Source organism: Periplaneta americana, chromosome 14, assembly GCF_040183065.1.
Source record: "Periplaneta americana isolate PAMFEO1 chromosome 14, P.americana_PAMFEO1_priV1, whole genome shotgun sequence".
NCBI classification, from domain to species: domain Eukaryota; kingdom Metazoa; phylum Arthropoda; class Insecta; order Blattodea; family Blattidae; genus Periplaneta; species Periplaneta americana.
The window spans coordinates 89,427,274-89,437,752 of record NC_091130.1 but is presented as its reverse complement, the minus strand read 5'-3'; the positions used below and the strand labels follow the sequence as shown (position 1 = coordinate 89,437,752).

Below are 10,479 nucleotides of genomic sequence, written 5' to 3'. Positions count from 1 at the left end.
CCACTTATTGAAAGTTTATTGCATTTAACAAATTACTGCCTAGCAGCTTCTTGTACAGTCTGTAGGTCTACGTTTCTTTCTGTTGAAAATGTATCCTATTACTACCAAAGCACAAATATCAGTTAACAAAGCTTCCTTGTTTTCCATGGTCGTGCATCATGCTAGATAGAATGGAACTAGAAAGGTGTTTGAGGCTTACGCGCTGCTTAGATGGTTTGTATCGTGCGCACCGCTTGTTCGAGAGAGCACAATTTCCTCTGCGCATTACATGTAATGCTGCGTTACTGCCGCAGCGCATCCGTGTATTCCCGGCCCATCACAATGTGTCGGTGACTGACTAGTCATGCAGCTGGAGTGTGAGAAAGCAGAAGGAAGATAGTGGAATTAAGACTATTGAACAATTGTTCCCAGCAGAAAAGGAATACAATCCTTTGAATAAGAAGCTTGCAATAGACATAAAAGATACTGTTTTCTTCATTGAAGGATCATCATACAGTTGGGTTTACTTGGTTATTAGGTTTAGAACATCGTGTACCTGGAACCATTTCTAGCACCATGTATGGAAAAAGTTATCTTTTCTGAGAACTACAATAGTGCAAAAGATAAAGGGGCTTTCTTAAAGCAACACTGCACCTTGTCAGATGCAGCAATTACTCTGCTGATGAGACTAAGGGACAGACAGTAAACACTAGATGGACAGAACTCAGAGAAAGTGTAGATTTACTGCAAGTAACTTTGTATCTTACTCAAATCCTGTCAGTGGGATAGATTTCCTCCATTCGTCTTTAAAAAACTTGTTGGTTATGATATGTCAAGTGCAAAAGCTGTGTAATGAGGAAAACAGCATGAAGCAGTAGCTGTGTTAGAAGTCTCAGGGTTATTAAAGTCACAGATTCAAGCAACAGGTTTATGGCTTCATTCAACAGGCGTACTAGGAGCAAGTCTTGCTCGACTTAATGATATTCAGGGGAAAACATGTACACATGAAATAAAATGCCCCTATAAATACAAAAACACAACATTGACTCAGGCACTGAAAGGGGTAAATGATTATATATTATTTGTGGATGATGATTTTTTTTTTTTTTTAAATATGGACCATTATTACTGTCATCAAATCCAAGGTCAGTTGTATATGACAGGTTGTGATGTAGGATATTTGGCAGTATGGGCTCCACAGCAGCCTGTTGTGTATTTCGTTGAGAAGGACTCTTCATGGGAAAAAACATGCAAATATTGCAGTCATTTTTCATTCATAAATTCGTGCCATGGTTGCACGAACATAAGAAGTAATAATGTGAATAGACTTACATTAATACCATTAATAGAAAAAAATGTGGTGAACAAATTTTCAACTCATTGTAGTTTTCCAAGTAAGGATCTGTGAAAGAAAAACCAAATTAGGAAAGAAGCTACACGTTTCATTTCACTAGAAACAACACATCCAGGTGTAGACAAATATATGGCGTCAGGTTGCCATGGCACCAAAAAATTTTTGTATGGTGCCTGAATTTTTTTTATAGAGTTCTAACTTTCTAAGATTTCAGTTTCTTTTAGGCTATGTTGTTTCGACCAATATATAATGCTCACAAAAACAGTCGTAGGAAGAAGTTTAAGTGCGTAATATGTTTTATTAATTAATTATAATATTGTTTAATGTATTTGTAGTGAATATAGGGGCATTTTACTTCAAGTGTACATGTTTTTCCCCTCAACATCAGGACTTGCTCCTAGTATGCCTGATGAATGAAGCCATGAACCTGTTTCTTGAATATATGGGTAAAATGCAGAGTCTTAAAATTTTGAAGTTTTGTGTATATCTGTAATGTCAAACATAATTCTTAACAATACAGGCGAACTATCAAAACCAAACTGAAAACTGCTGTCAAGGCATTAACAACATGCTTAACTCCACTGTTCTATAGTGCTGCTCTTCTCTAATGTGCCATTTTACCCCTCTATTTTGACAGCCTCACACCTACGTGGCACTCAAAACAATCCTAGTATCATAAAAGTGGGTTTCTATTACCAAATGTTGCAAGGTGATTTTAAATGTGTTAAAATTTACAATATATGTATCTGTTGTGACAATTTATTGATTGTAGCAACTGCTATGGAGCTAAAACAATTGTTTGTTTTGTTCAGTCTAAATATTTGGTTCAGAAAGATAATTATATTTCGTGCTGTAACTGTGAAATTTAGATCTATTAACATAATTGTTGAAGTTTTGTCCACATCTAATAAACAGGCTAGTATGCATAGATTTACGACAGTTAAAATTTTTTCTCTGATGAATAAAGATCTAGAGAGTGTAACAAAAGTTTCTGGTACAGTGAGAATTTTTGTTTTTTGTTTTTTTTTTTTCAAATATTTGATGGTAAATATTAAATTTTCAGCCAAATTATTAATAAAAGATTGCATCACACCACAATCAAGTAGTTCCAAATCCTACACCATAAAATTTGGTCATGGTTCCTGAGAAAATGGAAACTAAACAAGAGAATAATTTTAACATACTGTTACAGAAACTTTCGCTACACTCTGTATGATGTTTATCATAAGGAAAGTTTGTATACCTTTTTTTTTGAGAATGAGAAATTTGGATACATAGCACTTAAGTTACTTACTTACTGGCTTTTAAGGAACCTGGAGGTTCATTGCCGCCCTCACATAAGCTCGCCATTGGTCCCTATCCTGAGCAAGATTAATCCAGTCTCTATCATCATATCCACGTCCCTCAAATCCATTTTAATATTATCTTCCCATCTACGTCTCGGCCTCCCAACCAACACTCTATATGCATTTCTGGGTTCGACCATACGTGCTACATGCCCTGCCCTGCCCTGCCCATCTCAAACGTCTGGATTTAACATTCCTAATTATGTCAGGTGAAGAATACAATGCGTGCATTCTCTGTTGTGTAACTTTCTCCATTCTCCTGTAACTTCATCCCTCTTAGCCCCAAATATTATCCTAAGCACCTTATTCTCAAACACCCTTAACCTATGTTCCTTTCTCAAAGTGAGAGTCCAAGTTTCACAACCATAAAAAACAACCAGTAATATAACTGTTTTATAAACTCTAACTTTCAGATTTTTTGACAGCAGACTCGATGATAAAAGCTTCTCAACCGAATAATAACAGGCATTTCCCATATTTATTCTGTGTTTAATTTCCGCCCGAGTATCATTTATATTTGTTATTGTTGCTCCCAGGTATTTGAAATTTTCCACCTCGGATACATAGCACTGCTATACGAATGCATAAGATATTACACCATAGAGAAGTGCATAATTGAGTTTTGAAGATATGTTTGGGTATAAGAGATTTTAAATGTCTTAATAAATAAATGAATCTAAAAAGTTTAACATATAAGGTGTTACCACGTCAATTTGGTGTCCAGTATAATCCCTAATGATAAGAATCCCAACAGAGCTGTTCAGTGTGACGTCCATTCATGGCAATGCATTCCTCTGCCCTTCGGCGTAAGGAATCACTCACCATTTGAATTTGTCTTAATATGTTAATAAGAAAGTCCTGATAACTATCCCCAGTTAATCTCTGTGGTAGCACATGTGGCCCTATTAATCTGTCACTAAGAACGCCTGCCCATACGGTGATTGAGAATCGGTGCTGATGCCTTGTTTCTTCAACTGCATGGGGATTTTCATCTGCTCACACATGCTGATTATGAAAATTCACAACGCCATCTCTGATGAATCCCGCTCAAATCTGCAACCAGACTTTTGTTTTCAGTATTCCTTGCGACCTATCATTATTCCATGCCAGGTGTCAACTATGGTATGATTATCTGGTAGTCTGCAGTATTGTAGTGCAGAGAAATGCATTGCCATAAATGGACGTCACATTGAGCACCTCCTATGAGCAAGTGTACAGAGCTCCGAAAGTATGTGTTGTAGGACTCATGTCTATTAGACATTATTTTCTTGTTTTGATGCATACTATCACCTCCTAAAATATTGGATACTTTTTTTAACATCTTGTATATTTCAGATTTTACAATGTTTCTTCAATGAAACAGACACTCTGAAAAAGTCAGAGTTAAACATTCTTTGCACTAAGTTTCAAGATAAAACATATTATGATGGAAAAGTACGAACCAATTCTAAAAAGATACAGGATATTAAAATATTAGTTAAATGTGTGAAACCTAAGGCACCGAGTTAAAAAAAAAAACTCTGAAATAGCCTGCAGGAGATACTACCACCAGGGGAGGAGATGATAATAAATCAGTAAGGGATAGAAAATATAACATAATGTATTTGAACAGCTTTTTTTTTTGCTAATTATATATATATATATAAATAAATAACGACTTGACGACTTTTTATACAAGTAAACCTATCATTATCATCTAGCGGGTATTTGTTATTAATTTTGAATACCTATAGTTTAAAAATTGAATTATTATGTTTTGTATTACTACTGGATAAACACAGCAGACTAATTCTTAACACTGTTTAATATTCTATAACCATATTTCGGTGAATAAAAATAAAGATATATAAAATTTCAAACTGATTCCATTACTGGAAATCAATTTCCGTGCTAAAAGGCATTATGTCAGTTTTATATAACAATTATTTTTAAATGATTAAACAACTCCACATATTTAGCCATTATTATTGAAAACGTCGTGTCTGTCAGTACTCTACAATACTGTACTGTGTACAAAAATCTTTTGAAGATACATTTTTTCCTTCTCCTGAAAACTTGTAAAAACTGACATAAGTTAATGCCTTTTAGCTCTGACCAATTCACTTTTACATTGCTTTATGATGTATATTTCACTGTATGAAATTTTATTTCATCATCACATGTTAGCGTCCCAGTTTGATATTCTGGGTAATTATGAAGTTAATATTGCTAATTTCTGTGCAATTTTTTCAGAATTTTTTGAGATGACATATTTTGCGTTACTCAAGTTCAAAGGTCAAATTACATGACCTTGCAAACTAAATGATTAGAAACATTGCTGTGATATATATATATATATATATATATATATATATATATCTATCATTTGAAAGGTTTTTTCATTAGTTTTCGATTAAGGCCTTTCCCATGTCTGTAAATTAATTAGACCTATTATTTGAGTTATACCAATAAATAGAGTCATATGCTAGAAAATCCTTTACTTTTAAAATTCTTTGATGTCCTGTATTCCTTAAAGTATATAAGATATGAACCTAAAATTTTATATGAATATTTACTTTAACAAGGTCTGCAAATATGTCAAATTTGATGAAGATCAGAGGATGTAAGGTTGTGGGCTGAGTGATTTGGCATGGAATGACTCAATACAGGAAAAGTACACTCATCTAAATCATTTATGTCATCCTCCATTACAGTAACATTAAATTCATGATGTACATCATTTACCACCTTTCACATTGAATCATTTACATAGGTTTCATTTTGTGAAATTAAGATATTTCCTACTTTGTTCGATCTCATAATTAACTGCAAATAAATTTGTACTCTTAATTTTGCTTCTGTTTCATAAATCTGTCTGACAGATATGTGGTAATTCCCAGCACTCATTTGATGGTAGTTACCACATCTGTCTTCCAGGTCATCTGTTTGCGCCCAACAAGTTAAAAAATAGTTCCTGTGCATTATGTTGATCCAATGAAAATAAGTCAAGCAAGTTGTGTGATAGAATGACGACTGCCTGCATATGAAACCTGTCATTCCTTTGCTCAACCACACAGAAAAGCGAGTCATAAATTCTATAATATTCTGAGAATTTAGTGTATTGGTTCCTGGTACGTGTTTTTAGGTGGCTGACTCAATATCTACTGAGGATAGGACAGTACTTAAAGCCCTGAAACTTTTAACTTTTTAAGTGTTTTAATAGCCACCTGTAACATTTTAGTATTATGCACATTTTAATGATTTAATTGAAAACACTGTTGAATAACGACTAACAATTTAACACGTCAGAGTTTTACCATATTTCAATAAATTGTCTTCTAGGGCATGAAGGACTTTAAGAGCAACAAAAGAAGCCTCTCCTTCTCTCCAGCTATATCATCACAGAAACATTTAAATCTAATAACCTGATCTGTTTGGTTCAGCCAGTTATTTCTGACATAACTCACTTTAAAATAAGTAGGCCTACACTGCCAAAAATAAAGTACAGGGGTCGATCTGTGAGATTGCTATTGGGGCATTACTAAATAATGAAACAGTATTTCTGTTTATAGCATTGTTAACTGAGACAATGTCAAAAACGTGGAAATCTATCTCCTCCAGCTTTAAAATAATACTGCTTCCAAACATATACAAATATTCGGCTTTTAAGGTTGCAACACGCAAGATATGTGCTACGTCTAAATAACTTTTGTCCAAACTTTGTGCCATAAAAACTGTGAATTTCCTTCTGCCTGACCAACTATTATATTCCCACTCTTGTAATCAAACTGGGCTTTTAAATGGATTTCATCCACGAGCAGTAAGACAATTTTATCTTCGTATTTTAGAAATTATACTTTCTTGGGCAAATAATTTAAGAAATTTGAAGACCGTTGATCTATTATTGTATTTGTGGAAAAATTGTTGCAGACCCTACATAATGTAATTTCAAAAGACAACAATAAACCTGAATTGCTTCTTATGTATCTGTGACAATGTAGCCTATGGATACAGATTGTACCAGTGACCAGAAAACCATTAACTTCCATGAATATCTCATGCTGACTTCTTACAATTTAACAGAGAAACTTGTTGAACTATAAAAATAGCAAACTAATTGGCTCTTTTCCTGGCAGATCGATACACAAGCTGTTTAGCAAGTGTTGAATCAATTCCAGTTTGTCAGTAACTGCATATTCTCAATTTTTAAATCTAACACTAATTTCATTCACTATAGTGTTTAACTTACATATGTCACCATGACTGGAAGAGTTGCGTTGTCTATCCTTCTTACTTGTATATCTTTCACATGCACTATAACTAATCACTATTAATAACTACATAATACGCTATAGTAATCTGGGTAAGGAACTTCACAAATTAACAACAAACACACAGAGGTATCTTTCGTCGTAAGTACCCAATCACTGTCCAATTTCGATTTAGAAGTAAGTTCATCTAAAGAATTAAATATCATTTCCATTTGTTTATTATACACAGATAGACTCTCCTCCATTGAACCTTTAAGGCGATTGTATTGTAGACGTTCCCTACGATAAATAGGATTCTCCCCGGATGATGATGCTTCACAAAGATATGAAGGACAGTCAGGAAGTTTTGAAGGCACGTATCTGAAATAAATTTTACATATGAAAACTATTTCAGATTATGGTGAAGATTTTATGCAATTCTTATTTAATTATACTTATTTTATAGAATGGAAGCAAAATAAACAATAAAAGAAAACAATGTGTCTTATTGGTGTTGAGGTCATAACCTCAAACCTGGAGCAAAATAATAATTCTGAGTCTTTCAGGATGTGAACAAGTCGCAGTACTGTATTAACAAATTACACTAGTGTATAGGAAGCTATTACAGCTTATGTAGCCTAACTAATTTTCCTTTACAAATTGCAACTTACCTTTCTTAAGACGGGGACGTTACATTTGTTATTCATATCTTCCAGCCTTCGAATCACACACTGATGCTTCTCTTTCAATTTTCTGGGTTTTAAAATGTAACTCGCATACCTGCGAAACAAATAAATACTCATTAGTTTTTGTTTCTCAATTTAAGTTTTACAACATAGGCCTAGGCTACATATCAGTTGATGTTACATAACCTCTTATTCAAATTCTACTAAATACTTACCTCACATTTATTTGAGACTAAAATTATCCCGATGCATCTCCCTGATATATTTCCAGCGTAAATCTTCATCCTTAGGAAATAAAAATATATTGACTGACAAAATTATCCCGATGCATCACCCTGATGTATTTCCGGCGTAAATCTTCATCCTTAGGGAATAAAAATACACTCACTTTCGAACCAGTTACATAATTGCCTTTACAGGCAGGTACGCAACATTTACGTGGCCCATTATTTTGTATATTCACATGTAAATATACAAAAAGTACATAAACAGAATTCGAATGGCAAAATTCAGTTTTCTCGCACAAAGTGAATCCCGGTAAGGAACCGCAATATTTACGTGACACATTTGTATATTCACATGTAAACATTCGAATAACAAGCTTCCATTTATTAAGGCTCATTCACAATGACAATTAAACATAACGTAAACATTAACATAAGCACATAAACATATGCCACAAACTTAAGTAGCCAAGGCCCATTCACAATGAAAATTAAACGTAAACATAACACGTGTGTGGAAACAAACATACCGAATCAACAAAACTACAGAATCTATTACATAAAAATGGAGAATTGCACAATGACTGACGATGTAGCTATTCAATTTATGTTTCTAATAACTACAGTGGCATCAGTATATGGCTTTCAATACTTGAAATCAAAGAAACGGAGATGTAAAATAATCAACTTTTCGTCATATGATTCCATCACAGTCTACTATATACAGTCGCGAAGCTCAATATGTAGTAAAAATGCAAACAGGGGTAGTTGCCCACCACTAGGATCGCTACTATCGCCTCATCATCGCAGATCTCTCTCCTAGCAGCCGACAAAATATGTTACACTTTCGTTGTCGTGTTCTTTTGGAAAAATTAACACCTTCCTTCCATTATTGAAATATTAAATGCATAAAGTTAATTTATTATTTTAATGAAGTATATTAAATTCCACCACAAACTCGAAGATACCTGCAAGAAATAAGTTAATATAATTTTTGTTTGTGCAAAACGATCTGAAATTTACAATAATAGCTTCACTCATTCAAGATTATAGCGATAATTAACTATGAATTGAAACCAATAAATATTAATTTGCACTTCTCTTTACAACAATAATAATGGAAATATGAATTAATGGAGTAACTTACGTGTACCGGTAATTGTAGTGTAGGCTTACGTAGTTAATAAAATGGGATGAGGTTAAGCAATAATAATCAAACCAGAATTGGAAATAAAACGTGATCAATACATTTTATTGTAACAGACTTGTTCTACGTCTCTAGTTAAAGCAACAAATAAAAATAAGAAAAAAATTAACAGCTATAATTAAAAACATGTCCTTTGAAAAAAAAAAAAAAAAGGAGGCCTAAGCAATAATAATCCCACCAGAATTGAAAATAAAACGTGATCAGTAAAGTTCATTAAAACAAACTTAATTTTTCTACGTCTTTAGTAAAATAACACATAAAAATAATAACAAAATTAATAGCTACAATTAAAAATATATCCTCTGAAAAAAAAGTAGACCTAACCTTTATTTCTCTGGAAATTTATAGCAGCCTAAGTGACAGAACATTGACCGGTATCTAATGTCCTTTCGGTTGGACTGAAACATTTCATTGTGAAATTTAAGGATATAATGTATTCTAACAGCCACAAAGAACTTCAAATTAAGAGTTTTGTTTCTGCACAGCATTCTTGTGGAAACCCAGGAACCTTTCTGAATCTTTCGGAAATCGGAAAAAGGATAACTCTGGCCTCTTTCTCTTACTGTTGCTACAATTTATAGCACTACAAACGTCTCCTCCTTGTCCCATATTATTATTCCAATTATTATATTTTAGCCATTAACATTTTTATTATAACCAATAACGAACATTTCACAAGCATCAATGTGAAATACGCAACGAGCTAGCACTCGATAGAAATACGACACAGTCCAAAGTCGACCATGGACAGTCTATTGTTTCTAGTTGCTAACTGCTTGGAGCGCTTTATCACGCGACTGTATATAGCATTTATTTGTCTATGGTATATAGTAGACTGTGAATCCATGTTGCGCGCCTAGCTATAGTCACGGCCAATAGATCAAAATATTGCCTGTAGGCAAAGCCCATGAGATGTTAAACAAAAAGTGAAAACACGCTTTCCGCTTGTGTACTGTTTCCAAATAGCATAAACATAAGCATGAAAGTTTGGAGTTTGCAAACTTTCATGTTAACGTCTTATGATTAAGATTAAGTTTATGCTTATGTAATTCATTGTGAATGCTTTCATTAAATAACATGTGAATGGGCCTTTACTCGCATGAAGTAAATACCGGTAAAGGCTCATTCACAATGAAAATTAAACATAACGTAAACATTAACATAAGCACATAAACATATGCCACAAACTTAAGTAGCCAAGGCCCATTCACAATGAAAATTAAACATAACGTAAACATAACACGTGTGTGGAAACAAACATGCCGAATCAACAAAACTACAGAATCTATTACATAAAAATGGAGAATTGAACAATGACTGACGATGTAGCTATTCAATTTATGTTTCTAATAATTACAATGGCATCAGTATATGGCTTTCAATACTTGAAATCAAAGAAACGGAGATGTAAAATAATCAACTTTTCGTCATGATTCCATGTTGCGCGCCTAGCT

General features: G+C 33.6%; 1 long non-coding RNA gene across 1 annotated transcript; it reads right to left on the bottom strand.

Moving 5' to 3' along the window:
- Positions 1-5,084: 5,084 nt before the first annotated feature.
- On the bottom strand, positions 5,085-8,545 carry LOC138713550 (uncharacterized). The gene is made up of 3 exons (XR_011335907.1): positions 7,810-8,545; positions 7,580-7,688; positions 5,085-7,289 (listed from the first exon to the last, which is right to left on the bottom strand). It is a non-coding gene; the product is annotated as an uncharacterized lncRNA (long non-coding RNA).
- Between the last annotated feature and the right edge of the window lie 1,934 nt (positions 8,546-10,479).